The 15,679-nt window shown below is 38.6% G+C and overlaps 1 long non-coding RNA gene across 1 annotated transcript in view; it reads left to right on the forward strand.

The window, feature by feature from the left end:
• Positions 1 to 523: 523 nt before the first annotated feature.
• LOC148189580 (uncharacterized) overlaps positions 524 to 15,679 on the forward strand; it is a 46,332-nt gene continuing 31,176 nt past the window's right edge. The window contains exons 1-3 of the long non-coding RNA XR_015776543.1: positions 524 to 817; positions 3,492 to 3,663; positions 13,936 to 14,061. This is a non-coding gene — a long non-coding RNA (uncharacterized LOC148189580). The remainder of the gene's footprint in view (positions 818 to 3,491; positions 3,664 to 13,935; positions 14,062 to 15,679) is intronic.

Raw genomic sequence — 15,679 nt, forward strand, 5'->3', positions numbered from 1 at the left:
CCCGCTGAACACTACTGCCGAGCCCCACATGACAGGTGAAGTCAACTAATAGCTAATGAACATGGTGGAGCTTTTCAAAGCTGAAGAGAGGGAAACCGAAAAATACGATCTGAAAATGAAAAGAAGATTTCAAAGTAAAAAACAAACAAAATAATTGAAAACATAAAACCTGCAACTTAAAAAAGTAAAAAAAGGGCCTTAAATATGACATTATATATAGATGAAAATTAAATATAAATATGGTATTCAAAAGAATATAAGAATTAAATCAAAATTACATTTGAATCGAAATGAACCTTTTCCTACACTTATTTTTATTTTGAAAAAAAAAAATTCAAGATCAAAACTTGAAAGATCACTTTTTTTTTTTTTTTTACATATCAACAGACCTTTTGGCCATGATCTGGCTCCATAATTCAATAAATTAATAGTTTTAATTCACGATATTCCTGTCTAAACGTTCAGAAAACAATTTAATGCACGCAAACCTCTCAGCCAATCATCTGCGACGGTGAGAGTCACGTGTTGCACTACGCAATGCCCGCTGGGAAGCGGGAACAAATACATTGCGGCCAGATCAAGCTAGCAGCTAATCCGTCGCACAGCTAGCGAAATACAGAAACAAAGTGTCTAAAAAGGAGGTATTTTTCTTCTTTTTTTTTTTGCTCCCGGTGATTCGGGGAGGACACAGCGGCGTGGAAACATTTTAACCTTGTTGTGAGAAGAGATAAAAACTGCCGGTCTTCGTCCTCTGGATCATAACTATGACGGTTGTCAGGTGTGCTCCGTTTTTCTGGCGAAGTTGATCAACTAACCGGTAAGATAATTTACTATTTTAAAAAGCCACAGTGTAACATTAATGCTGGTAATGACATTTTCTGTCCAACTTCGCTGTGGCATCATAATGTTCAGCAAATACACATGACTGGTAATTAAAAGCGTTTTTTTGGTGTTATCAGAATTGGTGACACTAATCTTGGTTGTCAATCTTGTAACTTTGCCGACTGTTTATTGTTGTTTTTAGCGTCTTTGCAGCAACATTTTTATTTGAAAACTTCTTCACTGTCACTTTGTGTTCAGTCCTGTTCCTCTGGTAGTCCACCACAAACTCTTCTGATAAAATAGTCTGTAAGTGAAGAGTTTCAGCAGTTTTATCTATTACTAAAGTAGTGATAACCTTTTTTCTTCCAAAAATAGCATGCACTTAAAAACGTATATTTAATTCATTCAAAGTCACTACAAAGAGTGAACAGACTTGGATCTAAACTGCAACTTGACTTGTTGGCCAATTCTTTCTCATTCCCAACTCGTCAAATACTGACGCTTAATCAGTGATTTCAGCATCAGACACCAGGATGTTTATTTTTTATCATTTTCTTACACACAGCAATGTGCAAAAGTCTTAGGCCACCATGAACTTTGTTATCTTACTAAGATTATTATGATTATACATTATTTCTCAGTAGCCCTTTTTACTAAAATACAACCAGGGCAGACACTAAATATGTATACAGTATTATAAACACAAATGTTTAAGATTAAAACAACTTCAACAGGCTAAAGTTGCAAGTATTCAATGTGACCTCCCTTTGCACCAAGCATGTCTTGAACTCTCTTGGGCAGATAGTATGAAATTTACAATCTTCTGGTGTATTTATATCTGGTTGCATTCAAAACATGTCCAAAGGTCAGTATTGATTGTTTGAGCTACACTTTGTTATGGTTGTACAATTTCACATTTCATACTATATATTGACTTGAGTATATGAAGCCTTTTTGTTCTGGTTTTTTTTGACTACAGCTTTACTAAAACAGCAAATCTGTGTTGGCCAAAGACTTTCGCACAGTAATGTATATAGAAGATAATGTTTATTCTGTTTTAATCCATGGTTCACCCTCTCTTATGTTGAATGTTGAGCCAAACCATGATGTTATTTTCTAAACATAACCAAATGCTTTAGTTGCACAATGTACATATTAGGTGTTTTTATCAGAGTTTATTTTGAAAATGACTGTATGCGTTTATAGAGCAGAAATTGTACATTTTCTGTGAAAACAGAAATGTATTTTAAAAAGTCACAATGCATGTAACAGGCTTAAATTGAAGCAAGGCATGCAAGATGTTAATTCTTGTTTACATGTGAGAAAGCCTCTTTAAAGCAATCATATATCTTTGTATTTTAAAAAAGAGATGACAAACATATCGACTTAATCTCAGGGTGGTTTAGGGTCTCAGGTGTGGCTTTTTCCCAGGTTTGGTTCCTGCTTTTGGGCCCGTGCAGAAGTCAGTGGCTGTCTGACATCCCTGGAGCCGAGCCGCTGGCTTAAAAATGAATAATTACTGCTTTAAATGTGAGTCTATCATCGTTTAAACAGCTCTCTTTAGTAAAACTCAGCAGTTTGAAAGTTGGCAGCACGTCCTCATGGCCACAGGTCTCATCCTGAGAGACAGACAGGTGCTGGAAACCCTACACCTACTGATGAATACATTAAGCTTTTTTGAGTTTCTAGTGGTCAAATGAGGTGACTCTTTGTCTCCTCCACAACCACCACCCCACTGAAGAACTGAGTTACCTCAAACAACTTTTCCAGCCATGACTGAACTGTTCTATTTATTATTCAGGATACCACACAAGGAACAGACCCGTGCACATCTTCTTCCTCTCCCCTCATTCCTAGTACCCAATTCATCACACACACAAAAACACTATTAGGTTTCCCGTGCCAGCTGCACACGAGACGATGCCACTGCCTACACCCGCTTTCTGTGGCGGCAAGAAAATGTTTTCCAATATCCTTCATCTGCCATTGTTCATTTCTATCCTCTGCCGGATGTCTCTCCCAGCTTGTAAATTGATTTATAATGCTGTCTCCTCCTGAGTAGGGTGGAGGATGGGGGGGAAACACAATGGAGGCTCGACGTCTGGGAGAATGGGTGCAGGTTCGGGGTGTGATGTGGCGGCAGCAATGAAAACCTCTACTCTGTAGGGCAAATTTGATTGGGGCAATTTCCATCGTTGGCTTTCTTGACTTGAGGGAGGAAAGGTTTAGGGCTGTTATTGGCTTTGAGATTACTATGGCAACCGCAGAGCAGAGCATTTGCTGAGTGAAGGAATGAAACAAGTGTGTGTGTGTGTGTGTGTGTGTGTGTGTGTGTGTGTGTGTGTGTGTGTGTGTGTGTGTAGATGGGTTGAGTATTGCTTAATTGCGATCTTGTATAATTGTATCACGCCGTGTTTTCCCTTTCAGAGTTAATCCTCAAACAAAAGATGAAATCTAGTTTGGTCTTTAATCAATGGTGTGTGAGTGTGTTTTAGCCAACTGTCAGAGGCACTGTACACTAAAAACACCTAAAACCAATGCAGTGGTGGAAGACTTGTTGCACTGCGGGAATTTTGACTAATTGCATCTAGAGTGGTAGAAAGTATTAGGCTGTGGTTGAAAAGTTCGAATTATCCACTTTCCTAACCACTTTTCCTTCACTTCCACAGAAAACATCACAAGGTCAAAGAAAGATGCGAGGGAGACTTCATAAGGACTTAGGAGAAGACGACTACTTCTCTTCGGCTCTGTGATGATGCGATGGCTGGTGTTATTGACGAGAGTCTGCTGTGATGAAACGACAATGTTCAGATGATGGACGACTAAAAGCACATCCTAACGGTACTGGCTTTTATGCAGAGAAAGGTTTTCTTTTCTCATTATTGTTTTATTTATGTTTGCTTTTAAAAGCTTAATATGCTGCTTTCTTAAAGCCCTAATGTGCCTCTTAAAAAGTGCGCCATAAATTCTTAGTATTAATACTACGATCATGACTCTGATTATTGCAATTGTTTTTATTTTTAAGTCCCAAGCACCGACCGCAGGCGGTCGCGAGGCTTTATCGAAATCCAAGGAATTATTTTTTTTAGTGCCCGAGCACCGGCCACACGTCCGGCGAAAAAAATGTCCTATTTCTGTGGTTTCGGAAACGGGCATGGCAGATTGACTCCACAGTGCCTCCTAACTTGTAGCCCCAATGGCCAGTTTGACCTACAATTACGAAACGTGGTACACTTATGTATCAGGCCCAGACGCACAAATGATACTTACATGTTTTGTTCAGCAAGATAGCAAATGAACACCAATTTTAGTTTTTTTGAGTCCTAAATGCAATTTCCAGAAATAAAACGCTAACAGGCTATAAATGAACTAAACCACATTTGCATGATTTAATGTCTCCACCACAACAAGGCTGTAAAGATGTGTTCACCGCGGCTCTGCGGGATGATGATCAGTAGTCTCATTTAGCCACTTGTTAGCAACCATCTTTTTTAAGACACATAAAAGCTTCAGAGGTCAGAGTCGCGTATTTACTGACGTAATTTATGTCATAGAGCCAAATGTGAAAGTCTCTAAAGCTAACCAAAGACACGTTAAAAAAAAACCTTGAGATGAGGGAGGAGATGAAATGAAACTTTTTTTTCGGCTTTTAGGACTCATTATTGGATTACTCTATAGTGAGGGGTCAGTTGGTATTCACTCTTCAGTCAGACGTAACAGGAACTCTGCAGTTAAACAAATATATATTAGATAAACATGGATTAATGAGAGTCGCGTATTACATGTAGGAGAGTATCCCATTTGTGCTGTATTTATCGCCTGCCATTCAGCACCATTAATGCTCCTTTGTTGGCCCGACCTCGAATGACCCTGTCAATGTAGGCTGCCAGCGGCTCTAACCACTGAAATGTCCGTCCCTGCAGCCACCAGCAACGCGGCTCAACTGTGGCATTCGTAGGACACACTTCAGCTTTAAAGAATTTGAGAGCTGAAAACTGGAGTCAATAGGGCTGTCAAACCCATGTGTAGGTGTTACCATAGCAACCTAGGGGACATTTGAAGGGAAAAAAGGGTAAACTGGAGGGGGGCATCCGGAACATCAGGTGGTCAGTGTTGCAGAAAAGACATTTTCTGAGCGTTTGGAGTGGGCTGAAGCACGCAGGGAGTCTGTGTAATGAGCCTTTACAGGTGACACGAACACATCGACGGATGTTTCTGTGTCATTTGATATGTTCGTTTAGGCATGTTATTATGTCTTTTATCTGGCTGAATTAGGGCTGGAATTATTTTCATTGTAAATTTCTATCAACTATTTTCTTGATAAATTGATCAGTGAATCATTTGATCTGTAAAGTTGATGCTAACTTCTTTAATGGAGTCAGTGTGGACTGAGAGACTCTTGGTCGCTGTGAGAACACAGCGTTAGATCCACATGTTTACAGAGGGAAATATTTTTACTGGACAGGAGAAGTATGTCGGACCTTAACAGCTGCGACAGCTGCTTGTTGTGTGAGAGAGACAGAAAGGAGAAGGGAAGAGAAAGAATAAACTGGATTATTGCGAAATGTTTCTGTAAATTTTAACGACTTAATCAGAACGCTGCTTTGTCATTTTATAACCTGCCCCACCCAAAACCCGCAATATTTTCTTTTATTAATGACCATTCAGCTTAAATAAAAGAAGTGGACAGTTTTGACGTATGGTGTGAGGAAGCCCACCTTATTCTTAATGTAGATAAGACAAAGGAGCCCGAGGCCTGAACGGTGCAAGGACTCTCTTGGAATGCAAGGAATTATTATTATTTTTCTCTCCAATAAATCGCATTTTTGGAGGTCTAAACATGCTCAGAAACTCATGATTCTTGGTACGCACGTCCGGGCTGGCGAAAAATTTCGTATTTTGGTGGTTTCGGAATTGGGTGTGGCAAATTAGCTCCAGAGCACCCCCTAATGTGTAGCCCCAACAGCTATGTAGTTACCTAGAATTCTGAAACTTGGTACACTAATGTGTCATGCCAATACGCACAAAAAAGCCTCTTGGACCCACCTCCCAAACCCAACAGGAAGTCGGACATTTGGAATTTTGTGTTAGTTTTTTGCTATTTCTGGCCTTGTACTTTTGCCAGAATAAGCCAAAAATAGGCTTATTGTTTGATCTATTCAAATCTCCTCCTCACTGATAACTGAAAGATTCAAATTTTCTCCACAGCCTGTTGAGCTGTCACTTTAATAGCAAACATTCTTTGCAATATGAACAAAATACTGGAAAAAAACAAAGAAATAAATTACAGTCTAATGTGTGAATGCAGGACCCGGCGATGTTGATGAAGCAGGTCTCGTTGATGTTTCCTACAAACTGAGCAGGGAAATTTGTAGAACAATTGACAGTTTCTGAATTTTATTGGGGGTTGATGACAAATTATTTTGTATTTTTCTAAAAGAAAATTGGCCGGGAAACAAAAAGCACTCACAGCAAGCACTTAGTTTAGTTCACACGTCTTATTTGAACTCATTTTGTGTCTCCTACATCCTTGTTTACGCATCACTTCTCACATGATCTCCTTACAGCCAATCACGTTTGGTGAAAGCCCATGTTGACATAAGGGTGACGGGTCACGTTCGTTGAGCACGCACCGCTGTCATTTGTTTTCGCAAACACACGGCTGCCAATCGTTTCAATACTGATTTTCTGAAGTTATAAATTCATTTTATTAACAGTAACAGGCAGAAACGCGACACAGAGGAGGCCGCGGAACATTAATCACAACAGTTTCAGCAAACAACCGAATAAAAAAGATGCGTGTGTTGGTTAAAAGCATCAAACCGCTGGAACGCTGTGATAAAGTGCGGCTGAGCAGAGCAGTCGAGGTTTAGTGCAAATTAGGTGCATTTAATGCATCTGGAACAAAGTATTGCTTTTTAGTCGGTTCTGATTACTTTTCGATAAATTGCCCAGCCCAAGTGGCAAATGAGTTTCCCCTTTGGGGATAAATAAAGTTAATCTTATCCTATCTAAGATCACCAAGCCTGCAGGTCAGGGGGTCGGCCGTGCATCACTACAGCGCTGTGTTGTTCACTGCATTCAGTCAGGACACAGCAAAGTAGTAAGTAAGTAACTGTATTCAGAATACCACCAATTTATAATGTAGCTTTAAAGCAATTCAATAACTAATATTTTGAGGTTTGTGATTTGTCAATAAGAGTATGGAAACCAGAACATTTTCACGGTTGAGAAACTGGGACCAATGAATTTCTATAAAAAAAAAACTTTAGTCGCCAATTAATTTTGTGTTCATTAATGAATTTATTAATCAATTGCAGCTTTAGAATGGATAGAATAAACGGTTAAATTCAGATATTTACCATTCAAAAGTGTTGGCATCTTCTCACGTGGAGTTACTGCTAAAATGACTATAAAGCTCATGGGGAAAGATTATTGGCGTCATTATTCATGTTGGATGTTGTGTCATATAAGGACGTTATTGACTGATATATTAAGATTCATCTTTATTGAAACAGAACAATCAATATTCATTGTGGTTTTCCCACCTTTTTATTCCCCATTACATCGCAGCAGTGATGGAGGAGGTGCAGGGATGAAAAATATTGTATGCATTTGTCTTCCCTGATTTGTCACTGTCAAATAAAGGACAGGAAAAAGCCCATCTCTATTGATTTTTATTATGGAAATAGAATTGCATTGACTTCCCTTTCCAATGAAAAAACAATAAACTGGTTGAAAGGAAATGAAAGCAGTTTCATTAACTAGTCATCAACACCCTGTAGACGAGGCGAGGGCTATTTTCCTCCCCAATCTCTCGTATTAGGAGGATATTGAGGGAGGTACTGTACTGTTTGTTCTCTCTTAAAGCAGCAAATTATTCAGCTCTTCCAACAGAGTGACAACATCCTGACATGATGTCCTTATCAACAGCGCACATGACACAGTTTCATCTTCATGTCCCTCTTTAAACCTCTGTCCTTGTCACAGCTTCGCAGGAAAAAGCAATATAACATGGCTTTGTGATTGACATTTTGGGTCTCGACCTCGAGCTGAGATGAAAGAGGCTCTTTGTGAGCATTCGATTTAAAGACAAAAGCTGCTGTACAGACCAAACTGTGCAATTAACATAAAGGGGGGTAATTAAAAAAAAAAAAAGTCTGACAGAGTCAGCTGGAGACAATGGTCTTAGACGTTGTCAGTGTAAGAAATACACGTTACAAAATGCATGAATTAATCCTTTATTTAAATTTATCAAAGTCATGTATTAAACATGAAGCATTTACATTTTTTAAACAAAAATGCATAAAGTCTCAAAATAAAGAATCTTTTTTGTCACGGTTTTAGATCTTAATGCTTTCAACCATATTCATAAATTGTCATTTATAAACGACAGAGCATGTGATGTATAATACTGCACAGCAAAGCTGCAATGTTTATTTGATTAGTTGTCAACAATTAAATTAATCGCCACCTAATCTGATTGAATTTGTTTAATTACTGTTACTTTTTTATTTTGTTCAAGTTTATTTTGGGGGCTTTCCCATTTATTATACATGACAGCATATAGAGTGAAAGGCAGAGATGACATACAGCAAAAAGCCGCAGGTTGGAACCAGTCAGTTTTTGGATTATCGTACACCTCCATATTTCAGGTGTATGTCCTGAGGTTTCATGGAAAACAGACACTCTTGAATCATTAAAGTGTGTACAGTTCAAAAGAAATTGGGATTCACTTTCCACCTCTTCCATCTCACACAGCTCACACTATCTGTTCTCCTCATGAATATCTGCCAACTTCAAAAACGAGAGTATCAGTTTTCAACTGTGCAGCTGAAGATGTTTGGCTATTTGATAAGTGAGATGTAACATGATTCAGGGCTGTACTATAGATTTTTGTAACGCTGGAACTACAGAGAAAGCAGCAATTACAGAGATTAATAAAGACTACTGGGTGATGAAAGAGAAGGATAGTGTGCTGAGATGATTCAACCCTGAATTTCCATGATAGTGAGCTCATCAATCTGAGAAAAACAGTATATTTTTAGTAACATACAGCTGCACATCCACACTGCATGGCCTGAGTAAACATCCAGGGAAGTAGGGCAGCTAAGGGGCTTTAGTGCTCTTTCATGAGCAAAACTTTAGCTTGTTTAAAATCCAGAATGCACTTAAAGATCCGACTTTAATCAGATTCAGCCTCAATTTCCTGTTCAACAAAAATCAGCGCCAGGCCTCTCATGCCACAACGAGCATTGTTTATTGTCTAGATTAATCAGTCCTGATAAGAGGTGGGGAAAAAAAAAATGTGTGTGTTATGGATTAGACAGCATACCTTGGGGTTGCCATGGTGACTGGCAGGCAGCAGACACCTGTGAATTAACATCAGTGCTGCAGCACCAGGATCTTAATTAGAGATGCAGGGAAAGAGGACGGACTGTGCGTTGTCCCGACCCTTTATCAACACACTGCTCCATGAAATCAAAGAGAATTAGCTTTCAAATGAGCAGGTGTCATATAGAGCGAGGGAGGGATGGAGAGAATGAGTATATTACACAAGGTCGCTTTGTGAATGTAACCAGGTCCTCGGGACATGAAGGGGGAAGAGCCTCACCTGGCTGCTTCACGTCTGCCCACATCTGCTTTCTTCATCTTTCTTGTGAAAACAGATGACGCCAATGGCAACATTAGCATCTCTGAGCACTCACAGCTAATTCTGAAGAAAGAGTGTTTATTTGTTGTTGACTCACCAGTGCTGCACTGACTTCAACACAAAGTGTCATCAGTTATTTATGCTTTTCAGAATTAAGAGCTGTTGACACGATTTTAGGAATAATGAAGCCGTAACAAGCTTAAAATTTTGAGAAATCCTGAAAATATATGAAAAAAAAAACCACATTAATTTTTTTCATGCATCTGTGCGAGAGCTGTCTTGACATGGCCGATAATTGCAAAGCATTTTTTTATTGGGCTGAAATTTTCAGCACTTTGAGTCCAAATAGCAGTAACTGCTCTTTAAAAAAAAACTACTATGTGTCATTTTTAAATTTGAGATAAAATATAAACTGCATGGCATCTGCATCCTCATCGCTTATTCCTGCAGTTCCTTGAAAAGTTTTAAAAGGCATTGAATTCATCAATGTAATAATAAGGCCTTAATCGGTATTTAATTTCTTGGATCAGTCTTTCAGAAGTCCAAAAAATACTAATACATGGAAAGTAGGATTTTATGAATCTTTAATTTCTGACTTTGCATTTTTAAAACAATTGGGAACTATAAAAAAATAATAGGTCAATGCCTCTTGCACCAAAGAGTAATGTTTTGTGTTACATAAGTATCTGGGCAAAATTATATTTACTTATTAAGGTTAAATTTTCTTTTTCAGTTTTGGTTACGGTAAAAATGATCTTAGAATTACTTCTGAGTGGCAATAAAAACGTCTGTAAAATTACACTTACCTTAAGCTGTAGGAACCCCGGTTAAGAAAATAATTTACATTTTGTGCTAACTGATATTAGGCCAAAATAATCAAAATCAAAAGATTGAAATAGTGATTTAGTTTGTAAACCAGCAATAAGCCTTGATGAGATTAAGCTGAATAAAAATCAACCTGTGTTTCACTGCACGGTCTGTTCGACAGTTTAAATTCAGTTTAATCCCCATTAACAGCGTTGCCATGGTGTACTACTGACGTACCTTGAGTATGGACATTTCTGCACATTACTGCAGCAAGGTGTTATAAACCATTGGAGGACTGCAAAAATAAGATTTTCAGCTGCTATTAAGTTATCGAATGTTTAACTAATACTAATACTGCTACTACTACTAATACTGAATGAACAAAAAGTTTTCTACGGTCTGGATGCATTATTGCGGTAAAACTAATGTGGCCTTCAAGGTGGATTTTAATTGGTTCTTTAAACGATGTTTGTAATTTGGATAGAAATACAACATTTCAGTGCAGTTTCTCATTAAAATTACGTGTCATCTCACCATAACCTGGTCTTGACTCATCTGATTAAAACAATTTCTGATCCTTTAATAATGCCTTTATGTCCTTGTCAACCAGATTGTTCAAAAAAGGAAACAGAGAGGCTGTTAAAACCTTGAAAATGTCTCATTGATATCCACCTCATTTAGGTGAAATAGTTTCATTCCTGCTGTTAAGTTACTCATTTTGTAAATTTTCTTTCACAGTTTCATGTATGACTCATGACATCGCTGATTTACTTCACAGTCCTGCTGATCTTTTTATTAATACCAGGGCTTCACAAAGTTACTTTTTTCAACACTTTAAGACTTTAAAAGCTCTGAATTGCACAGAGTACGTGATTATCAGTTTCAGAGCGAACATACAAACGTCTGTTGTGTCATCTTCCCCTGATAAATTATACATCACTATTACTGTTAACGTTTAATGATCTTTGTGATCTGCCCCCACCAGGTAGATTTGCTGGAACATCAGCTTACATCCTCTGATTCAGTGTAAGTCGCACTGAGGTCCTTAGTGACAGGCGAGTGGGTGTTTGAAGTCAGAGTGAAGTTGAATCCTCAAACTCAGAGATTCTCACTTCCTGTACCTTCTGTAGACAAACGAGGTTTGAGACAAGAGAATGAAGTGAACCGTTGGATTTATAAATAAGAAAGTGATTAACTGTCTTATATTTGTTTTTCCAGTTATTGCCTTACTCGTTAATTAATTGTGTTGTGTGGCAGGAAATGTCAGATTGGGGCTCCTAATTCTGCCTGTCACCTCTTTTAATGAGCGAGTTGAAAGAGGGTTTTTAAATTGACACCAAAGCTCCTGCTGAGAAGGTTTTCATGGAAACTCTGGAGGGTGCTTATTGGGACAGTTTTATGTTCCTGACAACGTAGAAACTGTTTTTTGTTTTTTTTTTGCAAACTGCGTGAAGATACACAGAAACTTTCCTTCAAAAGTCCTTCAAAAAAAAATGTGGAAAAATGGAGTGATGTTTTCTAAATGTGTTGAATTTTGAAATTTTTAAAAAATGAAGTGCCTTTGTAGAAATCCTGCATGCAATTGGTTTTGAATTGAACAATATAAATATGATGAATGTTTCACACAAGTGAAAGGTTTCTCTGCATGTTTGTATGACATGTTGATGTTACAGATGTTAAGTCATGGTAAAGATGCTTGAAGAAATCAAACATTGTAATATTGATTTGTATTAACCGATTTTATGTCATCATGTCAACAACTGGCAGAGTGCAGGGCTATATCGACCCTGTCGAGTACCCCAGTAATAAGTCCTAACACCCGAAAATGAGGTAGCAGTTAAGGACCTCTAGTTTCCTTGTCTTGAAGTCAGTGGGTTTTTTAAATGTGTTTTTGGCAGGGTGCTTAAAATACGGCTAACAAGAGGCTAAATGAAACTACAGAACATCATCACAGACTGTGCCGAACACGTGGTGATGTCAATAAATGCAAATGTGGTGTAGTTCAATTGCAGTCTAATGTTAGCGTTTTACTTGTAGGGGATTGCATTTGGGCTTCAAAAATCCTAATTTTTTATTTGTGAAGTTAATCCTGCTGAACAAAACGTGTACATATAATATGTTTGCCACAGAGCTTATTTTCTGCAATAATTAAAACTCCAATGGAAAAATACCGTTGGCTTTTTGACGAGGGCAGTGCTACCTTCCACGCCGTCCTACAGGGAAACGTCGTCTCTGGGGCACTCAGAATCAATACTGGCAATGTTCCTCTTGGCGCCAAATTGCCTGTCTATCTCACGCCCCATTATACCCTCGCTCATACACAAGTCCCAGAGGTATTTGAACTCCTTCGCTTGGCAAAGATAATGTTTTGGCTTAAAACACTCAGTTTTGGGGGCACAATACCGGTCCTGCAATGTCTCAGTAAAACAACAACAACCTGTTGTTTGATGGTCTCGACAAGTGGTCTCCAGCTTGACAGGTGTCTAGCCTTGGTAACACGCCATACACCATCCCTTACACATCCCAATGACAAAGTCATATATCATGTCACTTTAGAAATGTGATAGGAATTAAATGTTCAAATGTTCGGGATTTACTCACCGGATTAGTCACATTGCTCTTTACTTTGTGCAACTAAAATACACAGTGATTATACTTCTGTGGGTTTATTCTAATGTTTGAGATCAGATGTACTTCTGAATACAAATTGTACTGGACTGTATGTAGACAGACCCACACTTTATTTAATAGATGAATGCCGTAGTTTGATTAAGTAGATTCAAAGTGAACAGTCAAAAGAGAACTTTGTTTATTAAAAAAGACAAACACAATGTGCCTGTCTCATCAGCATCTGATTCGTCTTCCCTGTCATGCCAGACAGCAGCAATGCTTTTACTCGGCGTCAGTTTTTATTGCTGAAGTGCGGGTGCAGGAAACAACACTTTCTACCAAAGAAAATATAATATATAATAAGAAATATTTGCCATTTTCCAGCACAAAACTAGCCACAGCTAGCCAGGCTGCTCTCATGCATTGCTCGTATGTATACCTACAAAAAGTAAAGCATCACAATTTGTATACATCACATGTAATCATGTCCAAGTAATTTGTGTATATGCAATATCATTGTATTAATGTATAAGATATATTATAAACCATTTTATGAGAATACATTGAAGAGAGAGAGAAAGAAACTTCAGTGCGCAATCATTGTCTGTATCAAGTTATACCATTTGATTTTGATGTTAAAAAAAAACAGCACCTTACACCTCGGTGTTGATGTGTGCTTGCGCTGCTGGGCTGAAGAGGCAAAAAAGAAAATTAGGCGTTGTAACTAAATGAGGGCCAGTGATGATAATTCGAGGCCCAGACGCCAGAGGTGTGATTACCACAACAAAGACTCTAATTGAAGGAGCATTAGTGAATAGATGCTTCAGAAAATCTGCTGTACCTCCATCATCGACAATGGATAGGTATGACGTATGACATATTCATGTGAACAGACACATGCACATGAGTACAAACATCAGTGCCTAGAAAACATTGTTTTTGCCTCTAAAAAAAGTCCGTGCAGCCACTGTGATAAGCACTTAGGAGGACAGGAATACAGTGTTTGGTGATGATAACAGTATTCATTTGTTTTTCTCGCACAGGGTGACGTGGAGACGGATGGTGAAGGGTGAACATAACAAACCAGTTGACACACTCGGGTGCCATTTCCTGGCTCTTATGTATCTTTCCCTCCTGGCTGCATACAGTCATATACTGTCGTTATCAAGGTAAGCAAACACACACAGACCTATTGACAGATGGCAGCTTCTTCCATGTTAAAGGCTCTACATGTGACATTCAGAGCATTTACATAGCAACAAACTGCCATGTGTTATGAAAACATTTAGGGGAGTCATGGCGTCCTGAGAGGGAAGTCACGTTACCTCTCTGTGTGTAACCAGAGCTTCTCTGTTCTTTGTTGTAGTAGCTGGTCCAGCTACGTGCGCATGTTAGCACGAGTCCCTGTGTGTGTATCCCACTAGCTAGTTAATCGCCCCCCAGGTTATTAGCACTGTTCACACTGTTGGCACCGTTAGCCGCTTTCAGCAAGAGGTACATGAGGAGTATTATCTTTTTTTACACTTACATAAAATTACCAAACAGATGGAATATATTGGAAAATACAAACGTTTCTGATTGTTGATCTGTTATTCTTTTTTCGTCATTTTTGTTTTAGTAGAAAAAAATGAGTCTTGAGTCTGAGGAAGAGCGGTTTTTTTTTAGCTTGAAACATCACTTATTTTTCGTAGGATAAAATCCTTTAAGGGGAGCTCCCTGGTGTGTGGACCTCTATTTTTTCACAGTAGAAAAAAATGAAGCATTCAGTTTGTCTATTTGTCTGTTTTTATATTGTAATTTGCTTTTCCCCCGTCTTTACCTACTCTGTCAGTCACAAATTTATAGTAGATAACTTTTAAATGTGTAAAAGGTCTATTTTTTTCTCTTTAAGAAATTGTTTTTTTAAGCAATAAAAAAATATATATCATAATGTACCACGAAGTACGACCACTTTAGAACAAGACGAAAAGTGACCACAACAGACATGTCGGAATAAATGTAAGAGACGGCATCCATCAGACTTTTAAATGCTACAAATGGGAGGGAAAAAGTAATCTAAAGGTCGGTAGGACAGGACGTCGGCATCACTCGACCTGAAACATAACTTTTAACATCTGCTCGGCATTGGTTGCTATACTGAAGTGGATATTTAATTTTTGTCACTACTGTCTGTGGCTGTGATTCGACATCCTTTTTGTCATAAATGTTAAAGAGTTATTGCACAGATTGGCAGACGGGGGCTTACGGCTCAGAGGTAAAGCTGGTCATTCTCTAATTGGAAGGTTGGTGGTTTGATCCCCGGCTTCTCCAGTCATCATGTCGAAGTATCCACGGGCAAGATACTGAACCCCTGATGGCTGCTCCGTCAGTGTGTGAGTGCGGGTCAATGGTCTGAAAAACTGAGAAGCAGGTGGCACCATGTACAGTAGCCTTGGCTGTCAGTGTATGAATGTGTGTGTGGATGGGAGAATGTGGGATTAAATGGTCAGAAATGACTAGAAAAACTGCTGTTCAAGTGCAGTCCATTCACATTTATTAATTTGTCAGCACTCTGGTAAATTACAGGCACTCGTAAGTTCACTAGTTTGTTAGTTACATACTTGCAACCAGCAGATTGTGTTCCCTGCAGTGTGTAAAGAGGATTTGGACTGTAATGTGGGAGGACATATTCTAGTTGGCTAACTCACTAACTGCTTGTTGCCATGGCTTGAGAACCCGGCCAAGGCGAGACCCTTACCTGTTGCTAATGGGCTTTTGGTGATTAACACTGGCTTTTAGCATCAACAT

Source organism: Plectropomus leopardus, chromosome 5 (assembly GCF_026936395.1).
Source record: "Plectropomus leopardus strain MGB_pleo_1.0 chromosome 5, ASM2693639v1, whole genome shotgun sequence".
In the NCBI taxonomy this organism is placed as follows: Eukaryota; Metazoa; Chordata; class Actinopteri; order Perciformes; family Serranidae; genus Plectropomus; species Plectropomus leopardus.